The following is a 22624-nucleotide window of genomic DNA, read 5'->3' on the forward strand; positions in this document are numbered from 1 at the left end:
AACATTTGCAGGTAGAGGACTGTTGTTTGAGTAAAGACGATAAAGTGTTGAATGCCGTTTTTTTATTTATTTGGGTTCAGAGTATTATCGTGTGTCAGCCATCTTCTCTTTTTAATGTCTCTAATGGGTCCCAGTTCCTATGGATGTAAGGTCATGTTAGTCCAGACCACATGGCACAACTAACCCACCTCCGGAGCATTATAAAAAGCTTTGGTGAGTCGCCCGAGTCAACTATTAGCTACCTTGATAAGTTCTAGTTCGTTTCTACATATTACTTCTAGGGATTTGCTCGGGTCCATCAGAGAAGGCATTTCAGAGATGGTCTTTGCATGCCACACAGGCTCACTTTTCAGCAGCTTTTGTCTTCATTCAAGAGGTGGCTGCTCTGACATGCAATAGACCATCTGGGAAATGCCCTCTGCGATGGACGCTAGCAAATCCCAACACTTCTTGAATGAAGACAAAAGCTGCATAAAAGTTAGCCTGTGTGGCTAGTCTGACATCTAACAGACCGTCCACGAAATGCCTTCTGCGATGGACGCTGACAAATCCCTTATTTCTAACCATTAGTCATTGACTTTGTCAAATTATTGCAAACCCGCTCTTAAAACTTCCATATTGTTAAAAAAGTAATGCTTTTAGAAAAATAATCAACACAACATCCCAGAGCAAACTGCAGTTACTCTACTAAAATTTTAAAAATGACAATTTCCGGCCCATATATAGCTTTAAGCCATTTTAGCTCATTTTAGACTTAAATGTTTTAGGAAAACACTTTGAAAGAGGGATTCCGTGTGGAAAATAAAACGGGTGACATGACCGATTATTTGACCCATTTCAAAATGTATTTATTGTTTTATGAGGATTTAAGCTCTCTCCTTTTGTCTTTTAGTAGGCGTGGCTCCAATGGTTGATGCCCTTTTTTTTTCACAAAATGGATTCTTGCTTTCCTAGCATTGCTCAATGTTTTATCTTCTTCCTCCAACTTCTCCTACGTTTACGCACGAAACTCTATCTTTTCTTCTCTATTCACCAACAAAAGCAAAAACCTAGTTTCTTGTCGGTGATAAATACTCTTGTCATGCCTCCATTGGAAGGGAACCTAATTGTATCATTGATAAAAGAGCTATAAAAATTGGTCTCTTCGCTTGAATCTATTGCCATGATTAGAATCTCCAGGGAAACTGTGATCAACAGTAGAAGCATTTCGTTGGTAACCTACTAACCTGGCGGGGTAGGAGCCTCATCGGAATCTCGGCGGCTAGGGATGAGAACCTGGACCTATTCTCCAAGAACTGTCAGATCATCCCCGTTGTGGCCCCGTTGGTTGTATACTTAGCGTGAAACAACCAGTTACTCCAAAAGCAAAAGCTTAAGCTATCGGAGATGGCGCATTATTTAATCTTTTGTACTTTAACACTCCCCCTCACTTGTGGCCCCTCTTTTTAGGCGGGGCTTACACGATGTGACACATGTGATCCCGCCTTTGGGTTTGCCATTGCATGTGGATTTTTAATATGAAGGTGGTTTGAGCTCAGGACCTTTGCTTTGATATCACGTGAAACAACCAATTACTCCAAAAGCTTAAGCCATTGGAGATGGCATTATTTAATCTTTTATACTTTAACACCTAGGTGGGGTGATCTACCAATTCCATCCATAGGATGTGGCCTACCATTTTACCCCATGTTATTAGTGGTTAGGGCTCACCACTCTGCCCAAACCTATGCATGCTGTGGTAAGCAGGGGCGGAGCCAGGAATTTGCACAAGAGGGGGCAGACAATGGTTGTTATATAACACAATGGTTTTGATCATCTATGGTGTGGGCCGTACATTACTTTTGGGAAAATACTGAAGAAGTATAGGGACTTGCACCATCTAAAATCTCAAAATTTTGATGTAGTGGATCCATGATTGTAAACCTCATGTTTTGATGGGTGGGAGCCACTATTTTACACCAATGCATATCATGTGGCAAGAACATTGGCATTTTTAAAAATTCCAAGCCCAAAGGATCCGTTTGGATGGTGAAAAGCCGAAATTGAAAGGAATGAGGTGGCTGAAAAAGAAATAGAAGTTTCCCAGAAATGCACAAAATCCCACCTAATTCAAAGTGAGAGAGAGAGAGAGAGAGAGAGATTATGGAGGGAAGGAAATTGCCAAAATTTTCGCTATGCATTTTGCAATGATTGGAAAATACTTATTATCCATTGCCCTCTTAAGGAAAAAAACTGTAAATTAAAGAGGGGGAAGAGGGCAATTTTGGGAATGTAACCCGCCATCTGAGATACCATATACATATTAGATTTTTTAGGGGGGGCAACATCCCCCCCCTTGACCCCCCTGCCTCGTGGTAACTGGTAAGGTTGCCATCATGAAAACATGAGGCATTTTCATCATTTTACAGGTACGAAGAGAGAGAGAGAGAGAGAGAGAGAGAGGTATTTCCATTTGGCTATGTATGAATCTAACCGATGATGTCCATTAGAGGGCTATACCAAGGAAACATTTGTCATATATGAGACATATAAGCCATGGGGTGTCTTACAAGAGATCATCAACACAAGAAGCAGTGAACATTCAAATTGGCTATTTTTAGGAAATATATGGATAATGAGTTCTCAAAAAGGCTCTTTGAAGCCCTATAAATACTACTACCGCAAGTCTTCTGGCGACTAATCTCTCCCATCTTCTTCTGGCGAAATCCCCTATTAGTAAAGTAAGGCCTTAGCTATGGAAGAAGCCATGGATGCGCGTTAACCCCTATCCTTCCGTCCTAGTCCTGTCCAGACATGATGCTTCGCTCATCTTTATCAAAACATTAGACAGCTAAAATCATTTCCCTAAATCTAAGCCCAGAAGAATATGATAAAATATTGTTAAATCATGGTCTGTTTGGTTGCCAGTAAAATTTAAAACCTAGGAAGTTTTTAGTAAAATTTTCGTCCCATCCCATGTTTGGTTGCCTTTTAGCACTAGAATTTTTTTAATCCCATTCTTATAATGATTGCTTATGAGTATGACATGGACTCCTTGTCCCCTCTTTTTCTTTCCTAGGGAATGATGTCCTCTCTCTTTCTCTCTCTTCCCTCTCTCTCCTCCCTTCCCATCTTTGGTAATGACACTCCTAAATTTTGGCGAGAATTTTAGAAATTGTAGGAAAAAAAAAACCCTAGCAAATACCATTGACTTCACTGTTGGGATTAAAAAGCTCCTAGGATAAAATTTTACTGGCAAGCCAATTATCCTCCTCAATTCAGTTACTGATGGCAGATCAAAGCTCCAATCAATTAACATACGCATTTCATAAATACTGGCCGAAAAATGGAGATAATATTGGGAAATGTTATCAGCACTCCTGTATTTTGATGATCATAGTCCTCACTATCTTAAAAAGTAGGGTATGACCATTACCATAGGATGATCCAAACCGTCCATTAGATGGGCCACAGCCCAAATATGTTGTTCCCCAAAACTCATTTCTCCAGGTTGATCCTAACCCTCCGATCTATATATAGAGGGACCGGATATTAGAGGGTTGACTTGACCCTAATAAAGTGAGGAGTGCCATCATCAAAATACGGGAGTGATGATAAATATAAACGCTTTCTTACCGTTCCGTACCGCACTCTCACGATTGAAAAGGACAGTGGGATGATCCTCCTTCTTCTGTGTATAGAGATCATAGCCGTTGGTTCCTCCGCAAAACAGAGGGGGAAACTTCTACTACTACCTCTGCCCTTCTCTCTAACAATCTCTACCATATACAGATTTTTCTTCAATCCGTTCCTAGGGTTAGGGTTTTCAAAATACAAATTTTAATTTCTTTTCCTTGTCTCTCTTGATTGAGATCAGATGACCTCTAAATTTCGATCAGTGGGAATTTTTTCCCACCGCGGAGGAAGTACAAGAATCCGCTGATAGGTAGAACGAATTCCTTTTTTTTCCTTCTCTGTAATTGTAATTTTATCTTCTTTGTTGTTTTATTTGAGGATATTCGTTTATTAGATCTAGATTGGTAATTTCTAGGGTTACTTGTAGAGAGAGAGAGAGAGCTGCATACTGCACTCGGCACTGCAAAGTGGCAGCTTGTTTTATTCAAGGTTTTAAATTTCTGTTTTGGTGTCGGCTTTGGCCACCATTTTGATTTCGGAGGAAATCACGTAAAATTCGGTATAAAATTTCAGTATTTTTAAATTTTTGGTGGAAATGTCTAAACTTTTGGTGAAAATCTGTGGGGAAATCTTCTAAATTTCGTTGGAAATCTTATAGACATAGACATCTTCCAGCTGAAAATTTAAACCTTGGTTTTATTGTATGCTTAGTTCTTAGGTTTTGATGGGTCACTAAAACTCAGACCCGTGCCCGCAAATTTGCGGGTGGGTCGGGTCGACCGCGGGTCGCTTTGCCAGGTCTAGCTTCGATGGTTGGTTGTAGTGGGTTCAATATATTAAGGGAAAATGACCAAATAGAAGGGGTTTCTACTGACTATGACATTTGAAGAGGGGTGTTTTGTAAATCACCAATCAAGAGTGCATATGACTAAAATGCCCTTGATTCTCTCTCTCTCTCTCTCTCTCTCTCTCTCTCCCTATCAAATCACCTTTTTGAAATGATTACATTTATAATACAAATCCCAAAACCCACCTTTTTCTCTCTTCTTCTTCTTCCTCCCACTTACGTACGTATGAAAAACCCAAAAACCTTCATTTTTGAAACCCAAAAACCTCCATTGTTAGATGCCAAAAGCTCCATTCTATTGCTGAAAACCTCATTTTTAGATGTCAAAGCCTCCCTAACCCTTCATTGCATTGGAAAACGCCTCCATTTACAACAACTATTGCAAAAAACGTTATTAGATTCCAAAATCGCAAAAATCTTCACTAGAAACCATCATTCCATTGCACAAAGCCTCCATTCAATGGAAAGGTGTATATTTCTAGCCCTCTCCCTTCTCTTTCAATTATAAGGCATGTTTATAAACTTGAATAAAAGTTTTCCATGTTAAACTACTGTTTTTCACTTTATAATCATTGTTATTTTACTGTAAACCACTAATTTCTTAAGTTAAACTACTATTTCACTACGATAAACCACTACTGAAGTGGGTGTTTATAAGTGGTTTATATAGCTTCTTTGGTTAAGAATCCTCAGTAGTGGTTTATAATCCTAAGTAGTGGTTTATTAAGGCTTACCAGTGATTTAGAGTGTTTATAATTGGTTTATAAGGATTAACAATGGTTTAAAGTGTTTATAAGTGATTTATACAGGGTGAGCAGTAGTTTATAGTGTTTATAAGTGGTTTATACAACCTTATCAGTAGTTTAGAGTGTTTACAACTGGTTTATATAGGGTAAACAGTGATTTATATAAGCTTATCAGTGATTTAGAGTGTTTATAAGTGGTTTACATAGGCTTATCAGTGGTTTAGAGTGTTTATACATGGTTTATACAGGGTAAGAAGTAGTTTATAGTGTTTATAAGTGGTTTATATAGGCTTATCAGTGGTTTAGAGTGTTTACAACTGGTTTATATAGGGTAAACAGTGGTTTATATAAGCATATCAGTGATTTAGAGTGTTTATAAGTGGTTTATATAGGTTTATTAGTGGTTTAGAGTGTTTATACATGGTTTATACAGGGTAAGAAGAAGTTTATAGTGTTTATAAGTGGTTTATATAGACTTATCAGTGGTTTAGAGTGTTTACAAGTGATTTATATAGGGTAAACATTAGTTTATCTAAGCCTATAAGTGGTTTAGAGTGTTTATAAGTGGTTTATATAGGCTTATCAGTGGTTTATAGTGTTTATACAGGGTAAACAATGGTTTATAGTGTTTATACATGGTTTATACAGGGTAAACAGTGGTTTAGAGTGTTCATAAGTATTTTATATAAGCCTGGGAGTGGTTTAGAGGATTTATAAGTGTATAATATATGGTAAACAATGGTTTAGAGTGTTTATAAGTTGTTTATATAACCCTAACAGTAGTTTAGATTGTTTATAACTGGTTTATATAGGCTTAACAGTGGTTTAGAGTGTTTATAAGTTGTTTATACAGTATAAGCAGTGGTTTATATAGGGGTAAGCAGTAGTTTAGAGTATTTACAAGTGGCTTATATAGGGTAAACAGTTGTTTAGAGTGTTTATAAGTTGTTTATACAGTGTAAACACTGGGTTAGAGTGTTTATAAGTGGTTCATGTAAGCCTAGCAGCGGTTTAGAGTGTTTATAAGTTGTTTATATAAGCCTAACAGTGGTTTATAGTGTTTATAAGTGGTTTATATAGGCTTAACATTGGTTTAGAGTGTTTATAAGTTGTTTATACAGTTTAAGCACTGGTTTATATAGGGGTAAGCAATGGTTTAGAGTATTTACAAGTAGTTTATATGGGGTAAACAGTTGTTTAGAGTGTTTATAAGTTGTTTATACAGTGTAAGCAGTGGTTTAGAGTGTTTATAAGTGGTTCATGTAAGCCTAACAGCAGTTTAGAGTGTTTATAAGTGGTTTATATAGGGTAAGCAGTGGTTTGGAGTATTTACAAGTGGTTTATATAAGGAAAACAGTGGTTTAGAGTGTTTATAAGTGTTTTATATAAGCCTAGGAGTGGTTTAGTGTGTTTACAAGTGTTTAATATAGGGTAATCAGTTGCTTAAAGTGTTTATAAGTGGTTTATATAAGCCTATCAGTGGTTTATAGTGTTTATAAGTGGTTTATATAGACTTAGCAGTGGTTTTAGAGTGTTTATAAGTGGTTTATGCCTATCAGTGGTTTAGAGTGTTTATAAGTGGTTTATATAGACTTAGCAGTGGTTTTAGAGTGTTTATAAGTTGTTTATTTAGGATTACCAATGGTTTAAACAACTGAGAGGGAGAGACTACCAACCTGTGAGAGGAGGTTCACTCAGAATCAGAGGATACCGGAGAGAGGTGCACGAACCTGCGGGGCATTGTGACCCTCTAATGGACGGTTGGGATCATCCCATGAGAGAAGGAGGGCATTGTGGCCCTCTAATGGATGGTTGTAATCATCCCATGAGAGAAAGAGGGCATTGTGGCCCTCTAATGGACGGTTGGGATCATCCCATGAGAGAGAGAGGGGCATTGTGGCCCTCTAATGGAAGGTTGGGATCATCCCATGAGAGAGAGAGGGGCATTGTAGCCCTCTAATGGAAGGTTGGGATCATCCCCTGAGAGAGAGGTGAGCATTGTGGCCCTTTAATGGACGATTGGGATCATCCCATGAGAGAGAGAGGGGGGCATTGGGGCCCTCTAATAGACGGTTGGGATCATCCCATGATAGAGAGAGGGGGGCATTGTGGCCCTTTAATGGAAGGTTGGGATCATCCCATGTGAGAGACGGGGGCATTGTGGCCCTTTAATGGACGGTTGGGATCATCCCATGAGAGAGAGAGAGCGCGGGGCATTGGGGCCCTCTAATGGACGGTTGGGATCATCCCATGAGAGAGAGAGAGGGGCATTGTGGCCCTCTAATGGAAGGTTGGGATCATCCCATGAGAGAGAGGGGGGCATTGTGGCCCTCTAATGGACGGTTGGGATCATCCCATGAGAGAGAGAGGGGCATTGTGGCCCTCTAATGGAAGGTTGGGATCATCCCATGAGAGAGAGAGGGGCATTGTGGCCCTCTAATGGAAGGTTGGGATCATCCCATGAGAGAGAGGGGGGCATTGTGACCCTTTAATAGACAGTTAGGATCATCCCATGAGAGATAGAGGGGGGCATTGGGGCCCTCTAATGGACGGTTGGGATCATCCCACTAGAGAGAGAGAGAGAGAGAGAGAGAGGGCATTGTGGCCCTCTAATGGACTGTTGGGATCATCCCATGAGAGAGAAAGAGAGAGGAATTGTGGCCCTCTAATTGATGGTTGGGATCATCCCATGAGAGAGAGAGAGAGAGAGGTGACGGTATTTTAAAAATGAGGGTATTTTTGTCCTAAACCCTTGCAAACCAGTCACCATCACTATAGATTGGTTATTTCCAAGTCTCCCCTCTTCAAATGTCATAGTCAGTAGAAAGCCCTTTCATTTGGTCATTTCCCCATATATTAATTATGTAGGTTGGGTGGAAAAGGTTAATCGGTTGGAACCTTGGCAAGGAGCTGAAGTCATGAGGGGGGAACTGAAACATTATACGGCGGGGAGCTAGAAAGTCATATCTTTCTGGGAATTCGAAACGGCTGCCCAAAGCATTTGATGGTGGTGATGAGAAAGGCCACAGTCATAATGAGGCATGAGTCCCTCTTCGTTCCACGTGTCCCTGCGGCAACGATTCCCAATCGACGGGACTTTCTTGTGAGTGACCTAATCCTTCTATTTAAGGAAGCTGTTGCTTCTTCTTTTCTCTATATCTGTGAGTATCTTCTAGGAGATTCTTCACTTCTCTAAGCTTCCTGCTTTTTCTGGTAGCTTTATTCATTTCCTTTCTTTTCTACTTCACAACTTCTTTTACCATCATGTCTCAGGTGTCTAATTCACCACACCGGCCGGCGGGAGGTGTTCCTGTTGTAGAGTTGAGTTCATTAGGTGAGAGCGGCAGAGTTTCTTTGAAGCCCGTAGCCAAGAGAACAAGGGGAGGCAGAGGAGAGAAGAAGTGGGTCCGAAGGTTACCTCTCATCTCTCTTTTCTTCTATAAGATCCAGCTCATTTCTTAGTAGTCCGGGGTTCTCCCGCTCGTCATAATTCTCGACTCTAAAGGACGGAACACCAATTTCCACTGTGATTACCGCCTCGACCCCAAAGGCCAGGCTAAACGGTGATCCCCCCTTGGCAGTGCATGGCATAGTCCTATAAACCCAGAGAACATTGGGCAACTCGTCCGCCTATGATTTACTAGTGCCCTCAAGGTGTTTCTTGATACCCTGGAGCAGGATTCAGTTGGTTACCTCAGCCTGGTCATTGCTCAAGGTGTTTCTTGATACCCTGGAGCAGGATTCAGTTGGTTACCTCGGCCTGGCCATTGGCTTATGGGTGCCCGAATGACGTGAAGCGCTATTCAATGTTCAATTTCTCACAAAAATTTCGAAATTTAGAGCTAGGAATTGTGTACTGTTGTCCGTGACAAGCACCTTGGGTATGCTGAATCCGCATACTATATCATAATAGAAGAAATTCTCCGTTGCTTTGGTGTCCATCTTTGCCACGACTTTAGCGTACAACCACTTGGTGAAGTAATCCACAGCAAAATAGAGCATGGTGCGCCTCCCACTGGCTGGGGGAAAGGGTCCAGGAGATCCATTCCCCACATAGCAAATTGTATAGGGCAGGATATTGGTGTGTAGAGGGTGGCCGGTAAGCGCGGTATCGAAGCAAACTTCTAGCATTGTCCACATTTCTTAACGAATTCCTGCGCGTCCTGAAGGATGGTCGGCCAGAAATGACCATGCCTCAGGATCTTATGGGCGAGGGCTTTGCCCCCAAGTGATCACCACAAATTCCTTCATGAACCTCTTCCGGGGCATGGTTAGTCAACAGGGGAGCAAGGCATTTTATACGCGTCCATGAATACAAACGCTTATAGAGGTTCTTTCCATCATAAACATATTGAGCGGCCTGTGCATATAATCTCCGTGCTTCCTTCCTATCTTCCGGCAACATGCGATCTTTGAGGAATCGGATTATCGGATCCTTCCAGCTTGGTCTGGTCTCAAGCTCCATAATTTCCTGCTTGTCAATACTCGGATGCTGGAGGATCTCCATGAAAATCGTTCCCGGGATAGTGGTGTCAGATGAGGTCATTTTTGACAGTGCATCAGCTCTGGCATTAAGGATCCTTGGTATCTGATCTACTTCTACTTCTACTTCTTCGTAGTCCGAGAGTCTACTTCGCACCTTCTCTAAGTATCTCAACATTCGAGGGGCCTTTGTCTCGTAGAGGCCATTGACCTGACCCATGACAAGTTATGAATCACTATGAATTTTTAGGCGGTCCTCCCCTGGCTCTGAGGCAAGGGCGAGGTAGGCGAGGAGTGCTTCATATTCTGCTTCATTGTTAGAAACGCTTAACCCCAACCACACCTGTAAGGAACATATCAGGACCGGTCAAAACGAGGCCTGAACCACTCCCCTCTTTATTGGAGGAGCCATCCACATAAAATGTCGACAGGTAAGCCTTCTCTGACCCTCCATATATCTGGGGGGTCTCCTGCCCCCTTAGTCCTCGGTTGGAACAGTGCATTCCACGTCAAAATCTGCCAGCACCTAAGATTTGATAGCTGGATGTGGCTTGATCTGGATGTCAAATTGCCCTAATTCCACCGCCTAATTGATCATTCTTCCCAAGGTATCCAGTCGCTGAAGAATTTTTCTGAGAGGTTGGTCCGTAAGCACCACTATCACATGAGATTGGAAGTACGGTTGGAATTTCCGAGCGGTAACAACCACGGTGAAGGCGAATTTCTCTGTCTTTTGATACCTTGTCTCTGCATCATGGAGAACTCTGCTGACATAATACATTAGGCGCTCAAGTTTTCCCTCCAAATGGATCAGGACCGCACTTACTGCGACTAGGCTTATGGCCATGTATACATAGAGCTCTTCTCCGAGAGCCAGCTTCTTGAGTATAAGCGCGACAACCAAAAAGTAGGAGAGAAGATACCGTGACCTCCTTTGAAAGGAAGAGAAACCCCTTATGCAAAGAAACGTTCCCGCCTCTTCGAAACATAGGTCCCTTGCCACGTGGCCCCCCTAGATCGCCGTTAAGGAGCGCCATCCCATCAAACGTAACGCCGTCAATCATTCCCAAACAGATATTTACTAAGGATGAGAAACATTTAATACACTTATTAATGTTTTTGGTCGTTGCCAGAGGAAACCCTACAACAAGCCTCGGTCAAAACGGAAAGATCACCACAACAAACAGAATAATCCTATCTCCTAGGCAACCAACCCTCGTTGCCCAATCCGGCCCTCACCTTGAATCGGAAAACTACCTAGACAACCTAAGGGCCTCGACCTAAGATGATCATCCAAGACGTTTTTTTTTCCGAATTTTGGAGGTTAAAAATGGACAGATTTGTGGAGGTTTATACCCATCCACTTTAAGCTCCACAAATCGAAGGGTTAGGATAATCTTGTGGAGCAGATTTTTTGTGCACACTCTATCTATCTTTCGACTATCCAAATGGATGCTTTGGATATCTATCTTTCGACTATCCAAATGGATGCTTTGGATCATCCAAACAATGTGGGCCCACATGATTTTTTGAGCTCTTGCTCAGATAACTTATCTGAGGTATCGCGCAGAAAACGTTTCCCATATGAAAACGTTTCCCATATATATATATATATATATATATATATATATATATATATATATATATATAGAGAGAGAGAGAGAGAGAGAGAGAGAGAGTTAAGTGAAGCTACACATACGTGTAGCTAACTTAGCTACACCGACGGCTTAAAATACAGTGGGCCCACATTGTTTGGGTGATCCAAACCATTCATTTGATAGGCCCTCACATTGATAGGGTGTGCCCAAAAAATCACCTCCATTGGATGATCCCAACCCTTCAAATTGTGGAGGCAAAAATGGACAGATTTGTGAAGGTTTTTACACGTCCATTTTTACCTCCACAAATCGTAGGGTTGGGATGATCCTATGGAGCTGATTTTTTGGGCACACCCTATCTATGTGAGGGCCCATCAAATGAATGATTTGCATCACCTAAACAATGTAGGGCCCACTGTATTTTAAGCAGTCGGTGTAGCTAAGTTAGCTACACGTATGTGTAGCTACACTTTTCTCATATATATATATATATATATATATATATATATATATATATATATATATATATATATATAGAGAGAGAGAGAGAGAGAGAGAGAGAGAGAGGAAAGTGAAGCTACACCACCGGTGTAGCTAACTTAGCTACACCGCCGGCTTAAAATACAATGGGCCCACATTGTTTTGGTGATCCAAAGAATTCATTTGATTGTCCCTCACATAGATAGGGTGTCCACCAAAAATCAGCTCCATAGGATCATCCCAACCCTTCAAACTGTGGAGGCAAAAATGGACGTGTAAAAACCTTCACAAATTTGTCCATTTTTGCCTCCACAGTTTGAAGGGTTGGGATGATCCTATGGAGCTGATTTTTGGTGGACACCCTATCTATGTGAGGGCCAATCAAATGAATTCTTTGGATCACCAAAACAATCTGGGCCCATTGTATTTTAAGCCGGCGGTGTAGCTAAGTTAGCTACACCGGTGGTGTAGCTTCACTTTCCTCATATATATATATATATATATATATATATATATATATATATATATATATATAGAGAGAGAGAGAGAGAGAGAGAGAGAGAGAGAGAGAAAACGGTTCCTACACATATGTGTAGATAAGTTATCTACACACTAGCTTAAAATTCAGTGGGGGCCACATTATTTGGGTGATCCAAACCATTCATTTTTAAGGCCCTCACATAGATAGGGTGTCCACAAAAAATCAAATCCATAGGATCATCCTAACCATTCGAACTGTGGAGGCAAAAAATGGACTAATTTGTGAAGGTTTAAAGACATCCATTTTACCTCCACAAATCATAGGGTTGGGATGATCCTATGGATCTGATTTTTTGTGGACACCCTATCTATGTGAGGGCCTTTAAAATGGATGGCTTGGATCACCCAAACAATGTGGGCCCCCACTGTTTTTTAGGCTAGTGTGTAGAGAACTCCCTACACATATGTGTAGGAACCGTTTTCTCTCTCTCTCTCTCTCTATATATATATATATATATATATATATATATATATAGAGAGAGAGAGAGAGAGAGAGAGAGAGAAAACGGTTCCTACACATATGTGTAGGGAGTTCTCTACACACTAGCCTAAAAAACAGTGGGGGCCCACATTGTTTGGGTGATCCAAGCCATCCATTTTAAAGGCCCTCACATAGATAGGGTGTCCACAAAAAATCAGATCTATAGGATCATCCCAACCCTACGATTTGTGGAGGTAAAATGGATGTCTTTAAACCTTCACAAATTAGTCCATTTTTATCCTCCACAGTTCGAATGGTTAGGATGATCCTATGGATCTGATTTTTTGTGGACACCCTATTTATGTGAGGGCCTTAAAAATAAATGGTTTGGATCACCCAAATAATGTGGCCCCCACTGTATTTTAAGCTAGTGTGTAGATAACTTATCTACACATGTGTGTAGGAACCGTTTTCTCATATATATATATATATATATATATATATATATATATATATATATATCTTACGATTTACGATTTGACCCCTATTACGATTTACGATTCGATTCCGATTTTCAAAACATTGGATGGACGGCCAGATTTGCCTCCGACAAAGGAATCGATGTCCAAACTGAAGTGGCTGAAGAATGGTTTCGGGGAAATGGAAGTGTGGGCTTCATCACCAAGCCACGTATACTATGCCATTGCGGTCTTATCAATTGGGTAGGGTGAGAAATTTGTTCCCTTATTTATACTATCCTTTCTGTAATTTAAATTTTATTTCTTGATTATGTCATTCTTACAGAAATACGTTGTTAATGAAGCTTATTGGATTTTTGTTTAAAGGGCATCGATGATTGCTATGAAAATGTAAGAGCTGCCTGGATAGCTGCAGTGACGAATCTTATAATAAGCAGCTCTATGTATGGATTGGAGCTGTTCAGAGACAGCTTCAAAGGTCTCAGTATCATATCCAATATAGTCGGCCCATTCAATTAACCTTTTGGGTCATTCTTGTTCTTTGCCTGATTGGTAAGCTCTTCTAAATTAGAGATTATTATTTTTTATTTTATGATTTCCAATTTCTCTCTTGGATGTATGTAAATTGTGTTTGTAGAGCTGAGTAAAGTTTCACAAAACAGAAGTTGCTTTTGCATTATCTGAAAGTTTTCTGACTTTTCATCATAAGATTACTTTTGAAACTGTAAAGAGGCTTAATTAGTGTGCAATATGAAACCAAAAGTTCTTTATATGTATCTTGTTGATGTTATTCATGACATATATAGTAGTATCTATTTGTGCATTGTTTCCATTGGTGGGTATCTTCATAGAATATGTTTTTAAGAATAATTTCAATTTAGTTTTTGGGATTTCTGGGTCACAAATTCACAATGCGTATGGGATTCTAAAACGGTCAAATATTGCATGCCCCTATTTTTGTTTGGCGGTGCAATTTTGAATGCCAAAGAGTCTCTCCAACTTGGATTATCTTATGGAAAATTTATGCAGTGTCGAAGCAGGAAACGTGGGATGGGGGGTTTAAAATCTGGCTTGCAAGATATATTGACAAGGAGAATCATGAAATCGAGAAAAGCTGATCTAATCCACTCAAAACAAGATCGAAAACTCTCCATATGCAAAGCTTAAAATCAAACATATCATCATAATCTCCTCTACAACCACAAGTTTTAAATATTTAAAACTTGTTTCGTTTTATAGTCAAAGCACATACATGTAACCAAAACCCTAAACTAACATGAATTTATCATAGAAATAAAAGATAAACACAGAGAAAACATGCTAAAAATAAATTCAGTATTTGCTATCCTCCTGCTTTTCTGCGCATCCATCGATTGATGGCCAGACCTATCGATTAATGGTTGGAGATATCTATCAATGGTTCTGGCCGTCGATAGATGAAGCACGTTTCTAGATTTAATAAAAAATGGGCTCATTTTAACAATTCTCGCGGTGGCTTAATCTTGATTGTCGATTGTCTTGTGGCTTGCATCATACTCCCTGGGTAGGACAAACTTTGTTTTTCTCCAATAGGAGATGTATGTCTTCAAACACGGTTTCTGCGTAATTCTTCTTCCTTTCTTGCTATCAACAACATCATCACAAGAACCAAAAGTTGGCATATTTTCCTTTTCATTGATGCCATTGTCATCATAAGCAGCATAGATGAGAGGAGTATCATATTAATTATTTGTAATAATCATCAGATAGACGATAAAGACAGAGAAATTTTGTGGGAACATTTTCCATACCTTCAACCAATTTGTTTTCGTTATCCAGATACAAAATTGGTAGCAATGCAAGTTGCTAGGATAAACATAAGACTTGGCAACAAATCTCAACTACTTCCCTTCTCCAATCATGGTTTATTTTCGTCGGCTGTGGGTCTTCGAAGGTACCATGATTGATCTTCCAAGAATGTACCTGTCTATGATACCAAATGATGCAGCACGACATATTGAAAAGAACAATGGAGGATTACGAATCCCTCTTGCAGGATATGTCTACAAGAATTACAAAATCATGAAGAGAATATTAAAATCCTAAACGGCTACAATTTAAAACAAGACTGAAGACTCTTCATAGGCAAAGCCCTAATTTGTGCTGCTGCTTCATCCCGAGCCCGAGAAATTAATTGCATGTCTTGAATTGACTTGTCAGCTGGCTTGATCCTAAAAATTAGTCTTTTGTAGGCTGAAGTCATTAGTTTCTTTAATAGTTGTGGGTGTGCAATTTTTTTTATGGTGTTTAGGGCTTTGAAGTCAGGATTGATTATCATATCTGAATATCAAATATCTCTTAATTTCTCTAAAGAATTTGTTTATTTCAAACTCAGTTTTTCTCTTTTAATAGATATACGCATACTACAAAAGTGAATCAAGCCGTCTATTATTTTGTGCTTACATGGAACATTGACCATTAACTTTATCTTTGCTGTATTATTTGTGGTGCGTACAATTTAAGGGAGTTAACCAATTCTTTATTCGTTATTTGATACACATGGGGTCTGGAGTTACAGAATTCTTATGGAGGCCTATTCAGGTATTCTTGATTCTCTCTTGTCTATGTTCTCATGTCCACTGTTGTTATGCACGCTTTGCACTTTTATAATTCCTGTCTTTTTTAACTACTTTCATTTATAGCTTTGTTTAAAAATCGTGTTTTCATGGTCATGCATGCTTGTAAGTATAACCACCACACATGCAAACATATGTGAATCCTTATGCATTACCCATTGTGCATGACATGTGTGTTCTGAACCAAGCATGGGTCATGTTCTTCCAACTTAGCGCTTTTACCATTGCTCTCGAGTGATTGAGAATTTGTAGAGATACACACAAAAACACATGGATCTGTACAAGAATTTGTAGTGATGCACGCCCATACCTTTTTTTTGAGCGAAAATTTTACTTCATTGAAATGGAACAACTTACAGGGACGATAACTCTCCAGAGATTGGGTGCAACCTGCAATACAAATGGATTTACAAAATTACACAACCAGTCCGAAATAAACCCTGTTCTGAACACCTGCTGTCCCAAAAGTCCCAAATTACGTAATGACCTTTAGACCACTTGTGGGACAGTTTCTCCTATGATATTTTCATCCCTGTTTATTCCTTGTTTCACCAGTTCATTTGCTAATGTATTTGCCGATCAATGGCGATGCCAGATATGTGGTTGAAATTTATTGCATTTGAGGAATCATATTCCATCATCAATTGTACGCCAAGTGAGGTAAAAAAAAATAGACCATATAAAAGCGCCCTTGCTTGCCATTCAAAAAAAGAAGAAGGAAAAAACAGAGCCCTTGCTTCCGCTTCATTTGAGTCACAAACACCTGCTAGGCCCTAGTATGCTTTGATCATTCTACATTTGAGTCACGAAAAACTCACCCTATACCCGCCATCCTTAGTTTGTGCATGAGCTTCTATCAAGTTCATTTTTTACCATCCAATTGATGGAGTTGCCCATTTAGACTTAATTGGTGTTGGAGTCTTTTCCCCAAATAATTTGCCTCTAATTTCTCACTATCTCTACCATAGAATAGGATCACAACTTCTTGCTAGCTTTTGTCCAGCTGCTTAGGTCTATTTTTATATCCGAACAGACACGTCCCAGAGTTTTATCACCCATACCTTGATAGGACACAAACAGCATGTTTTTTTTAGTGTTATTGTTTGGATATTATTTTTGGATGTAATACATTTTTCATTCTGTTTATATCTTAACAGATGACAGGGGGTTATATTTTTCTGTGGACAAAGGCTGGGGAAGTTATAACTACAGTGGTCTTGCTTGCCAGGTCTGGTACATCCCTCCAATTTGTAAATTCTGTTTGGTAATGCCTAATATCATGTAAAAATTTTGCTTTATGAGGGTTAAATCGTAGATTGAAGCAGGTAGAGAGATGTATCCAACAATTGCCTTTTAATACAAGAAAAAAAGGTGTTCCTCATCCAAACAGGTTAAGGTATGCTGTTACAGAATGCTGTTGTTATTCCATTTCTCGTTCCAATTTCAGCCAATCTCTTTGTTATATATGTTGCCATCATGGTAATGTACACTCTTGAAACTTTGTGGATTATGGGTCAGATTTTGTTTCTTCATAGTCGATCTTTGATTACCTTCACTTGTAACCCAGACCATCCAAACGGTGGGGCCTAATGTGAATGGCCATCACACAAAATTACACTGATCAGGTAATCCTAGCCATTCGATTAGTGGCTTCATTCTTTGAGAAAGTTCTGACACTAGAAGGTTTCAAAAAAAGGGTGGCCCAGTGCACAAGGCTCCCGCCATTGCTGGGTCTGGGGAGGGCTAGATTTTTTTTTAAAAAGGTAACAAGTTTTATTATAAATTAGTAAAGGGGACAAGATATCCCACATACAGAACCATTACAGAATGCCATAGCCAGAAATACACCTGATGGGGAGGGCTAGATGCCTAGATGTATGCAGCCTTTTACCCCTGCTTTGCAGAGAGGCTGTTTCATGGTTCTAAAATATCCTAGAGATGGATTGGCAAGATGTCCTTTTCTCATTGGAAAAAAATGAGAAGTATGTTCGTGGCATATGTTCTTAGTGATATGATGGATGGCTCCTTAGTGAAGTATTTTATTCCATTAGTCGTTTGCCATATATATCCTAGTTTGTAAATTTGTTGTATTGTCCTTTTTTTAATGACAAAGAATTGTAGTAATGAGAAGAGTAAGGGCGCACCCTGGCGATCGAGATGATCAATATGTAGTTGTATTGTCCTTAGATGTCATTTTACATAAGTAGGGGTAGTTTATGTATTTTTCCATATTAGGGACTGGCCCCTTAGAAGCTCACTCGTTATATCTTGGATTTGATTTTGAAATTGTAATGGAATTTTAGATCTAAATCTCAGATCCCGGTAGTTTTGGAGGGAAATTTCTTTCCAAGAAAGAAAATCCCTGTTGAAATTTGTCCAAGAGAGGAGGAATTTTGCTTGGATCTCCAACTACTCTTTTCCATCGTAATCCCATTGCTGTTGTTGTAAGGTTTTAATCTTCATTGTACAAGATCCAACCGTCCCCTCACTAGATCTCTCAAGCATTCTGATGGAAAACTAAAAGCAATGGACCAGATCCTATTACTATGAATGTGAGCGCAGTTCTGGACTGTTATGAGCTGAATTATTGTGGAGTCTCAGCAGTTTAAGTTTCTTCACGTAATCACGTTTGGGTAAGAAATCTAATCACTGTTGTTCAATTTCTTTAAGATCTGAGGTTTGCGAATAGAAATTTTCGCAAGAACAATGCACGAAAAAGTTCAGATCTGTGATTGTTATTAAATGGAAAAACCTACGGATCTCCGTGAACTAGATATAGAATAGTATATTTCTTCTTCCAGATCTAGCTTCCATACTCGTTCTTCTTGAGCTTAGAACTATATCTGTGAGATCGTGTTCTAGGCCTAAGAAGAAATGTAGATCTGGCATTAAAAGTTTGAAGCAAGCTACTGAACAATGCAAGCGAAAGCTTGATTCTGATCTGGTCATTGTGCGACTGCAATCAGATCCAACTTTGAGCCGACTTTGTAAGGGATGAGAATTATAGGATTAAGTTGGCAATTTTTCCAAATTAGAATCCATTGAATTCCCGGAGTTGGACGGTGTTCCATTTGAATCTCCCAGTTCTAACTCTCCGTTTTGGGTAGACCATAAGCTAGCGAGAATGTGCACTCTCCTATTTGAATATGCAGTCGCCTATGCTCAATTAGTTAAGTGGTGGCATCTTTTCGAAGATTAATCTGAAGAGTTGATACCGTCAGATACGTATTTTCCTCGGCAACGAGTGGAAGACCACCTTCAAGACAAGAGAAGGCCTATTTGAATGGATGGTCATGTCGTTTGGCCTATCAACTCTCCTAACACTTTCATTCGAATCATGATCAGGTGCTTCGCCCCTTCATCAGACATTTCGTAGTAGTCTACTTTGATGCATCCTCATCTACAGTCGTGATGAAGAAACGCACACCCAGCATCTCAAAAAGGTATTAGAAGCTCTAAGAAAGGAAAATTGCACTTCCAAACTCATTTTCTTAGGATTTAAAGTTTCTCTGGAGGGACTCAAGCTCGACGAGTCCAAGATTCGTGCCATTGTTGAGTGGCCTGTGCTGAAGAACATCCATGATGTGATATCTTTGTATGGATTCTCCAGCTTCTATCAAAGGTTTACCCATGGTTTCGGTACCATAGTGGCACGTCTTACAGAATGTATGAAGCACGAAAAAGTTCGAGTGGACACCCTAGGCCCGAAAAAAGTTCCAAAGAAATCAAGGTATGCCTCACTAGTTCACCTGTCCTAGCGCCACTTGATTTCAACAATGTCTTTGAGGTAGGTTATGATGCTTCTAAGATCGGTATTGGGGCCGTGCTTCGCCAAGGCCTTTGACCCATTGCTTAATTTGGAGAAAAGATTAACGATGGCAGTTGAATTACTTGATGTAGGATCTTGAGTTGTACACCATCATTAGAGCCCTACAGTATTGGAGGCATTATTTAATCCAACGGGAGTTTGTCCTCTGCTTGGATCACGAGGCATTGAAGTACCTTTAAGGACAACATAAACTAAGTGCTCGACATGCCAAGTGGGTAGCCTATCTTCAAGAATTTACTTTTTCCATTAAATATAAGTCAAGTACTCAAAACAAAGTCGCCTCAGCCGCCATCACTTTCTTTTGAGCACTATGTGAATCGAAACCTTGAGTTTTTATTTCTTAAAGGACAAGATCCAAAGCGATGAACACTTTGGCAAGGCGATTCAATCCGTTGAAGGTGGCAAAGATAGCAACTTCTTGCTTATGGACGGATATATTTTCAAAGATAATTGTTTGTGCCTGCCTGATTCCTCTTTACGACTCAAGGTGATTCTAGAAATACACAACTTTGGCATGAATAAGACCTTAATCGCACTAAAGGGGAAATTTTACTGGTCGAATATGGACAAAGATGTCAACAAGTTCATTCAGAGATGTGGAACTTGCCAAGCGGGAATGGACAAGCTTCAAATGCGGGTCTGTATATGCCTTTACCGGTCCCTTCCTTTATATATATGTGGATTTTGTATTGGGTTTACCAAGAACTCCTAGAGGATGGAATAGCATCTTCGTGGTAGTCGGCGGATTTTTAATAATGGCACACTTTCTACCTTGCAAGACCACGATGACGCCTCCAGGATCGCCAATCTATTCATTAAGGAGATTGCTAGGTATCATGTCCCTGAGAGTATCATCTCCGACCAAGATTCCAAAATCGTGAGCCACTTTTGGAGAAGTCTGGAGAATTTTTGGAACGAATTTGAACTACAATGGCTCATATTACCCTCAAAGTGACGGCCAAGCTGAGGTTGTAAATCATTCCCTAGGAAATCTCCCAAGGACAGATGTGAAGACAATGGGCAATTGGGATCTAGCGTTGCCTTAGCTAGAATACGAGTTCAATTGCACTTCACATGCCCCAAAGAAGGTAGAAGGCCCTTTAAGACACTAAATGACTTTCTTTATCTAACACAAACCCTTCACGATGACTACTGTAAACATCTTCCTCCAATTCTACAATGAGGAATACCATTCTCACTTCCATTTGATGTAGTTCTAAGTTAAAGTGACTTCGTAATGCCATGATTTTCCTTAAAGAGCACTTCATTGAATTTGGAGAGAAAGTCTCATGTTAATCTCTGTCTACCTTCAGAGTAAATCTCTTGACCACATGTGGTTTTATACCATTGCTGGTAGAGGTTCTGCCATCGATTGATCTTATGCAATAGCATCTTGCGAATCATCACGGTAGGTCATCATTTTTTCAGCATTTGCCAGTGTAATAACCATATCCCTCATTTCCTCAAAGATCAATCCTTGAGATTCTTCACTCCCACTAATGTCATTATCCTAAAAAATCTTGTATTCCCATATTCTACAAGCTTAGTTGAATAAGTAGTACATTAAAACATATAACCTTTTAGCCTTAGATTTGATTGGAAATCTTTAAAAAGTTCAATTGTCACCCCCCTAGATGGACGGTTTATTTCTGCAAGACTGTTTTGCTTGATTGGTTTTCTTTATTGGAAAAATTGCCAATGGGGGACATCAAAATACGAGAATTGACAACGGGAGACACACTTTTGAGAAATTGTTAAGGAGGGTTGATAACCCCCTTTTGAGAGTTTGATAACCCCATTTAGAGGGTTGAGAACCCCCATTTCGTCCCTCTCTAACAATTTTTCAGAAGTGTGTCACCCCGTTGGCAAGGCAATTTTTCCTTCTTTATTTGATCAACCATATGGACAGTCGATAGACACTGAAGGTCCTTCATCGGTCAAACTCACATCAAGAGCAATCAATAAATCAATTCCCTTTTCTTTGACGACCTCTACCCTTCATCATTTTCCAACAAACGTAGTTATAATTGAAAACAAACACACTAACGTATCAATCTTATCTTCGTTTCTTTCGTCCTCCCTGCAATCCCATACATAAAGAAAATAAAGATGAATTGCGTGGGTCACTAATGTTGCACAAACCACCATACCTACATAATTGCATGCAGCTAAAGAATCCCAATATTCCTATTTGCATACCCTACAAAGCAATAGAAAGGAGTTGCCCTTTCAATAATGAGGGTTCACCTCTATTTAATTGCCAACCACTAGCAAGAGATACCTTGGAAGAATTGCATGGCAGTCCTCTCCTCTCTCTCTCTCACTCTCTCTCTCTCTCTCTCTCTCTCTCTATAGCGTTGAAGAGAGTGACATCCCACCAAGCAAACACAAAGACCCACCACCCAAATATCTTTCGTGGATGTATGCTTTCCTCATTCTTTTTCAACGTTACTTAAATGATATTTCCACCACTCTTCTTTTGTCTTTTCCTGAAATCATCAGTAGAGTCTAACAAAGAAATGCAATCATTTTCAGGAAGAGAGGAACATGTGGAGGTGAAATGCTAGTAATAGTGGTGAAAATATCATTTTCCTATCATTATAAGAAAATGTCATTATATGGCTGGAATCATCTATGAGTAATGCTTCATTAGGGCACGACCTCATTTTACTGTACAATGAATCTAAACCTTCCATTTGATGGGCATTATTGCTTTGAGTTTAAACCATCCCAACTTTGAAAAGTTGGCAAGAATGTAGTTTTTGACTGCCATATTCAATGAGGAAAGAGTTCCAAAGCAAGAGCTATCAGATGGAAAGCTTACAGCATTTAAAGGTGACATGAAATCCACTATACTATAGTCTAAGTGGGCCTGTGTCTCACCATATTATAATGAGGTCACGTCCTACTAAAGCATTCATCCATCGTCTGTTCCATCTTTAATGAGGAAAGATACGCATAACTGAAAGTTA

The 22624-nt window shown here is 39.7% G+C and overlaps 1 long non-coding RNA gene across 6 annotated transcripts; it reads left to right on the forward strand.

Moving 5' to 3' along the window:
- The first annotated feature begins 3656 nt into the window (after positions 1–3656).
- Positions 3657–22377, forward strand: LOC143876042 (uncharacterized). Of its 6 annotated transcripts, none has more exons than XR_013250290.1 (7): positions 3666–3925; positions 13328–13456; positions 13575–13760; positions 15711–15788; positions 16981–17051; positions 17149–17219; positions 22188–22377. It is a non-coding gene; the product is annotated as an uncharacterized LOC143876042 (long non-coding RNA). The 6 variants fall into 6 exon arrangements; XR_013250288.1 differs by having other exon boundaries at positions 3670–3925; positions 15766–15788; XR_013250289.1 differs by having other exon boundaries at positions 3670–3925; positions 13328–13451; positions 15766–15788.
- The last annotated feature ends 247 nt before the right edge of the window (positions 22378–22624 follow it).

Source organism: Tasmannia lanceolata, unplaced genomic scaffold, assembly GCF_043159265.1.
Source record: "Tasmannia lanceolata isolate RefF3 unplaced genomic scaffold, GAP_Taslan_0.1 ptg000004l, whole genome shotgun sequence".
NCBI lineage: Eukaryota > Viridiplantae > Streptophyta > Magnoliopsida > Canellales > Winteraceae > Tasmannia > Tasmannia lanceolata.